Below are 7,770 nucleotides of genomic sequence, written 5' to 3' on the forward strand. Positions count from 1 at the left end.
ACAGAGTGAAGTAAGTCAGAAAGAGAAAAACAAATATCGTATGCTAACACATATATATGGAATCTAAAAAAAAAAAAAATAGTTCTGAAGAACCTATGGGCAGCACAGGAATTAAGATGCAGACTTAGGGAATGGACTTGAAGACATGGGGAGGGGGAAGGGTAAGGTGGGACAAAGTGAGAGAGTGGCATGGACTTATATATACTACCAAATGTAAAATAGATAGCTAGTGGGAAACAGCCACATAGCACAGGGAGATCAGCTCGGTGCTTTGTGACCACTTAGAGGAGTGGGATAGGGAGGGTGGGAGGGAGATGCAAGAGGGAGGAGATATGGGTATATATGTATATGTATAGCTGATTCACTTTGTTATAAAGCAGAAACTAATACACCATTGTAAAGCAATTATACTCCAATAAAGATGTTTAAAAAAAACAAAAAACAGTAGAGGGAACTAGAAAACCTCAATTTTTGCATTAGGACTTAGACGGGAGGCTGTTGTTACTTAGAGATTATGCATATTTCAAAATAATTTTATTGATATGCATAAATTAATTTGGAAAACACATTAAGAAATTAATAAAAATTAAAAAAAATATTTTTTGACTTAGAAAAGAAAAAGAAAACTTCCAATGAGAGGTCAGAGAAACATGGCAAGTAGGGAAAGAAGAGATTCTGAAGGCTTGGATGTTTCCATAGCATTATAGTAGAACTCTCATGGATAGAGATGGTGTGAAATTATTCTGGGTATAAGGATTTGCAAGGACTGAGGAGGCTATGAATGGTGAAGCATCCTCACTCTTTAGGTGGAGGAATAGCAAGCAGTAAATTGGAAAAAGTAGTAGAGGTGATTAAAGGCCATGTTAGGAAATTGTGATTGTATTAATTCATAAGGATAGAGTTTGAATGAAGATCTGAAAAGGACAGAGTTAAGCTTTAAAGAGATTTACCTTTTGGTGTACACGGAAAAGGAGAGACTGGATATGAGGGGCCTAGGGAGGAAACTCTTGCAAGGGATCAGTCAAGAGGTAATTAAGATCTGTTCCCGAATTGTAGGAGGGAAATAGAAAGAAAAGGCTGAATATGTAATATGGAGAATTTGCTGATTGAATGGATGTTAACTTTTTAAAAAAATGGGAAGTCTTAGTAAGTACTAACTCTTAGTTGTTCAGTCTGAGGAGGAAGTTCTTATTTAGGGTGAAATATAATGGGATCAGTTGAATTTGAAATAATGTAGAGGCCTCAAATGGGGATGTTAAGAGGACAATGAACATTTGGAATTTCAGAATAGTAATTAGATCTGATGAACATAGGTTTTGAAGTTACATACAGAGTTGAATTTGAAGTCTTGGAAGTGGATAATGAGCAAAAGAAAAGGAAATAGAGAGATAAAGATTAAAGAGGGAACTATTTGAAACACGTGCATTTAGGATTTGAGAAGAAAAAACAAAGCCTAGGATTCCGCATTCTAAAGGTTTTATTGAAAAACAAAGGCAGTTGTAAAGTGCAATAGAGGTGCCATGAAAAATAAGATTAGAGACTGGATTCCATGTTTAAGATTGCTAACATTTGAGGAAATATTTACTGTGGAACCGCAGAGCCAAATCCATATTTTTAGATACTAAAGAATGAGGAGAGAGAAGAAAAGAGGGACTTAATAAAGAGAGAGCCGATCCAGGTAATTCGATCCACTAACTGGACATATTTGGAAGTCTTGAACTTCTAGGCCAGACTTTCACTTTGATAAAATCAAATGAATGTTTTCAAGACTTTTTCTCTTTAAACTGTGTATATATAGCCCAAGACTTAAAACCTGGTTCAGGCAATCAGATTTGAAATGACAAAAATACTTATTCTTTGAAAAATTAGATGCAAACTTGCAGTCTTTTAAAATAGGAACAAAAGGAAAAATATTCAACTAAAAGAGTTCCTCAAATTGACCTTTTTAAATGGTGTACCACAGGGAAGGAACAAAACAAAGAGCCAGTCTTCCAAAGTGGAGATAAAGGTGGAATAGAACTTGCCTGGTAAGGGTAGATGTCACAGGAAGTCCAACATAGGTAATGATAGAATTTATTGGGGAAAAGATAGATTATAACTCAGTGTTTATTATGGAACATAAGTATAGCATTTATCTAAAAAAAAAAATTTTTAAAGAATTCCTCCTCGCTCATTTGAAGTGCAAAGCCCAAAGGAAATTATAGTAATTTGGGGAAATTTTACACAGCTGCCATTGTTGACCCTCTATTAAGGAGTGTCCAAATGCGAACAAAGAGAAGCAGTATGCCAATATTTCTTGTCCTTTTAAGGACACTGAGGGAGTTTGTGAGCACCATAACTTAAGCCTCTAAAATAGGCTCGCACAGTATCCAAGAAATTCATAGTGTAAAACAGAGTTAAGTGCACCATCAAAAAACACCGGACTCCAAAGCAGTATTTTCTCTGTGGTCTAAAGATTGGAACCAAGCATCTGTTTGTTACAAGGATCACCCCCCCCCACGCACGTGAGACTCTTCACCTGTTTGTGCTTCCCAATCACAAGAATCATACCACTGATTGAAAACACACACACCTAACTTTGTAAGTGATAAGTTTTCCTGATGGTCAAATATTACATTAGGTGTATTAATAAAGAAAAAAAAATTTGATGAATGAGCTTTCATTTCTTTATCAGTTGAGTAACATTTCTTCAGCTGTGTCATCAGCAAGTGACAGAGAATCTAAATTAAACATACTTACATATAAATTAAATCTATTCATTAATAATTTCACAGTCTAGATATATATACTATATTTGATTTCAGATGAGGTTTGACCCAGTGACTCAAATGGTATGACCAAAGGCCGTTTCTTCTCCATCTCTCTGTTCTGTACTCTACAATAATAACATTATCCCAAAGCTTTAAAATTGGTCTCTTTGGCAGTTTTAGGTTCTCCCCTTAGGGTAGGGAGCATAGCTTCATCAGGTGTTGGCTTCAATTCTTCACACCATGCTCCACCAGGGAAAGAAAAAGCCATTTTCCTCCCACCAATCTCAGCAAATGTTCTCTGGCATCTCATAAACTCTAGTTGGATAATAATCCAATCACTCTGTCAATCACTGTGGCTGAAGGTTGGGATAAATCAGTGGCTTAACCAAATTCTATTCCCAAAATAGAGAATGGAGTGAAGAGTGGAGTCAATCTCACCACCATCACCTATCAAGAGACTAGAAAAGAATAATTCCCCAGAGGAACGTTGTAGTCTATTTTACTCATCTCTCCTTCAAATAAAAACAAAAACAAAAGAGGGGGCATGAAATAATGCTGAGTGACAAAAACACCAGGTGTTTACAACAGTCTCTCCTAGGCTCGTTAGTTGAGGAAAAGTCTAAATAAAACATTATCCCTAACAGAGACTATTAATAGCTTCATCATATTAATACAAAGTAACGATTAGAGTAAACTGCACGCTCATTTAAAATACCAACCAAAAACAAATATTGAATCCGAAGAAAAGGAGATAGTTAGCAAAATAGAGTACTGCTGTGTACTCACCTAAGGAGAAAGTTCCTACCAGCCAAGATAAGGCTCTAGCAGATTTGTTTCTTTAGGCAGGTGTGTCTTTTCTGATTCTCTGTACTTTTCAGTACAGCCCCATTAGTATATTTAATACATTAGTATAATTTTTAGGTTCAGTTAAATCTCCCTTTCTGAGGTAGATATCCCTAATAGAAAAAAAAATTTTTTTTCAGTGTAGCTTAGTAAATTCATTCCATGGAATAAGTCAATCGCTGGAAAGGCTGACTGACATAGGTGTTCACAGGGCCTAATCAACACTTGACAATCAATAATAAAAAAAAAAGGTATTACTGAATAACTGCTATGGCATAAGCTGACTATTAGATTTTGAAATCTGTATGGCTAAGAGGTCAGACTCTGTGGGACCCATGGAAAACAAAACGTAAGGCCTTTTCTTACTTTTAATCTGCATGCAGCACTACAAGAAATACTCCACCTCTACAACAAAAAGTATGCTGGGAATTTCAGGAAACTGTAGGGCTTGTATTTCTAAGCCAAATTTTCTCATCCACTTGTGAATTTAGAAAATACTTATGAGGAGAAGGAAAGGATATTTCATAAGTGGTGGAGCACCATTCTGAAGGAAAATGAATCCTTAAATATTGATTTTAATATTAAATATTGCTGGATGAGAATCACGGAGGAGGGAAAAATTTGTACCATTATAACTTGAGCAGAACACTTCATTTTGAAAACTTGGTCATGTAAATATTTATTCTCATTAAATTCTGGGTTCTAGATTCCATGGAGGAATACCTTTAATTCTATTAATATCATGTATCATATTGATTGATTTCTGTATGTTAAACCAACCTTGCATTCCTCTGCTTTATTGTTTTATCTATCATAGAAAGTGAGGTATGGAGGTCTCCAACTATTATTTTTGAATTGTCTATTTCTTCCTTCAGTTTTATCAGTTTTTCTTCATGTATTTTTGAGACTCTGGTTTTAGTTGCATACATGTTTATAATTGCTACATCTTCCTTATGGACTTAACCTTTTATCATTATGAAATATCACTCTTCCTCCTTTTTTTGTTTTAAAGTTTATTTTGTCTGATATTAGTATAGCCACCCCAGCTCCCTTATGGTTGCTGTTTGTATGGTATATATTTTTCTATTCTTTTCTTTTCAATCTATCTGTATCTTTGAATCTAAAGTATGTCTCCTGTAGACAGCATATGTTTGGATCATGTCTTGTCATCCAATCTCTAATTTCTGCCTTTTGATTGGGTTTTTAATTCATTCACTTTTTTTCTTTTTTTCAAATCTTTATTTTTTTAGAGCAGACTTAGGCTTTCAGCAAAATTGAGGCAATGGTACAGAGACTTGTCATATGTATCCTGTTCCCACAGATGCATAGCCTCTCCCCACTATCAGCATCCCACACTAGAAGGGTACATTTTTTATAACTGTGAACCTACATTGACACATAATAATCACCCAAAGTCCATAGTTTACATTAGGGTTCACTCTTGGTGTTGTACATTCCATGAGTTTGAATAAATGTGTAATGTCACGTTTCCATCATATACACTGCATTAAAAATCTTCTGTGCTCCACCTATTCATCCCCTCCCTGACCCCATCACAAACTCCTGACAACCCCTATCTTTTATTGTCTTCATAGTTTTACCTTTTCCAGAATATCATACAACTGTTATCATAGAGTATGTAGTCTTTTCTAATTGGTTTTTCTCACTAAGTAATATGCAAAAAGTTCTTCCATGTCTTTTCATGGCTTGATAGCTCCTTTCTTTTTAGCAGTGAATAATATTCCACTGTATGGATGTACCACAGTTTATCCACTCACATACTGAAGAATCTTGGTTGCTTCCAAGTTTGGGCAATTATGAATAAAGCTGCTGTAGTCATTCACGTGCTGGTGTTTGTGTGGATGTAAGTCTGTAACCCTTTTGAATGAATATAAAGGAGTGGGATTCCTGGATAGTATGGTAAGAATACATTTCGTTTTGTGAGAAATTACCAAACTGTCTTCCAAAATAGGCACACTATTTTGCATCCCTACCAGCAATGTATTAGAGTTCTTGTTGCTCCACATCCTTGTCAGCATTTGGTATTGTCATTGTCTCAGATTTTGGCCATTCTAAATGGTATGTGGTGGTATTTAATTATTGTTTTAATCAGCATTTCCTTGATTACATATGACTTGGAGCATCTTTTCATATTCTTATTTGTCATCTGTATATTTTCTCTGGTGAGATGTCTGTTAAGGTATTTGACCCATTTTTAATCAGTTTGTTTTCTGACTGTTGAGTTTTAAGAGTTCTTTATATATATTTTAGATAACAGTCCTTTATCAGATGTGTCTTGCAAATATTTTCACCCAGTCTGTGGTTTGTCTTCTCATTCTCTTGACATTATTTTTCACAGAGCAAAAAAATTTATTTTTTTTGTTTTTTAAAACTTTATTTCAACATAACTATACTTACAGAAATACACTCATATTAGTTAAATTAGTTAATAGAATGCAATTTAACTTATCCTACATTATTCAGACCAAAAAACTTGGTACATGGTTTGCTTTAAAAAAGAAAGAAAAAGCATTTGCAATCTGGTTTATCTTTCCTATTACAAATGTATATAAAAGATCCACCATCAAATGCTGCTAAAGCAAACAGCATGAACCTTGAGAAATTAAACTTTGGTTTGTCTCTGAAAAATAACATGTATTGCACTGTAAAAGTTTATAAAATTTGTGCAACAAAACATTGTTGTAACATTTCAATGCCAGTTCACAAAGTTCGATAACTAATGGATGTTGATGAGGGTGGGGAGAGCCTATGTGTACGTGTGAAAATATAAAAGCTATCCAATCTAGTTGATATTGCATGTAGATAACAAGTTTACTCAAACCAAGATTCATATAATTTCTTGAATCTGAATTAACACTACCAGTCCAGTACATCGGTGAGGTCAACAAGGAAACTGCACAGTAGCTGTTTTTCTGATTTGTGCAAAAAGGAAAATGAAGTTTCTTCTCGGCTTTCAGTCTAGAACTGAAACTACAGGAAAGGTATTCCTTCCATTGTCAACATTCATGGAGTGATATGTGAAGACTCAAACTTAAATCTGAATTAGCACTCAGATGCAAAATAGTCTGCAAAGTTAAAGACCACATGACTTTAGAAGTGACTCTAGAGGAACTCTAAAGTCATGATAAAGATAAAATGGCCCATTTGGGGAGACCAGAGTACAACACCCAGCCACAGTTGTAAGAAATCTTAACAAAAAATGCAGGCTTTTGTGAATGACACCTCAATTTATCTTAAAAAAAAAAAAAGAAGGCAGCCCCATAGAAGCAGCTCTGAAAAGAGGAAAAAAATATAAATACCTTGAAAACCAATGTGATTATAGGTTCAGAAGATAGTTAAAATAGATATATTTTTATAAGACTACCAAGGATTAGGCTTATAATGTATTCTAATATTTCAACTTTTGCTCTAGTACTAAACATCAATCTACAAATAACATGTTCACTTTTCATTCCTTTATCAGAAGGGAAAATTCTAGCTTCAATCCTATCCAGTGGAGGATAAACTAAGAAAACAAAAAGATTCAAACAGTTCCATGCAAATATCACATTTTTCAAATGGAAGAACTCCCAACTAGACCAGAAGTTCTTACTACTAATATACTTTTCATTGAAACAATTTTTCATAAGTACAAATACATGGCATTAAGGGTCAGAACCTAATATAGGCCTGATAATCAAGTTCTTGTTTTCTAGGAGAAAGGCCTCAAGTCCACTCAATTTCCAGTAAAAATGTTTTCACAGATCACTTTAATAATAACGAGTTTTAATTTCCTTCATACTCACAGAGCAAAAATTTTTAACTTTAAGGAAGTTCAGCTTATCAGTTATTACTTTCAGAGATTGTGCTATTGGTGATATATATCTAAAAAGTCATTGCTCTACCCAAGGTCGTCTAAGTTTTTTTTCCTATGTTATCTCTTTATGTAGGAGTTTTATAATTTTGTGTTTTACATTTAGGTCTGAGATTCATTTTGAGTTAATTTTGCGAAGGGTGTTAGGTCTATGTCTATGCCTAGATTTTTTCTTTCTTTTTTCTTTTTTTTGCATGTGGATCTCCAGTTGTTCCAGCACAAACCCATCACATTTTAACATTATTATTGATATGGTTGAATTTACACCTGCCATTTTGGTTTTTGTTCTCTCAATGTCTCATG

The sequence above is a fragment of the Physeter macrocephalus genome, chromosome 10 (assembly GCF_002837175.3).
Source record: "Physeter macrocephalus isolate SW-GA chromosome 10, ASM283717v5, whole genome shotgun sequence".
Taxonomy (NCBI): Eukaryota; Metazoa; Chordata; class Mammalia; order Artiodactyla; family Physeteridae; genus Physeter; species Physeter macrocephalus.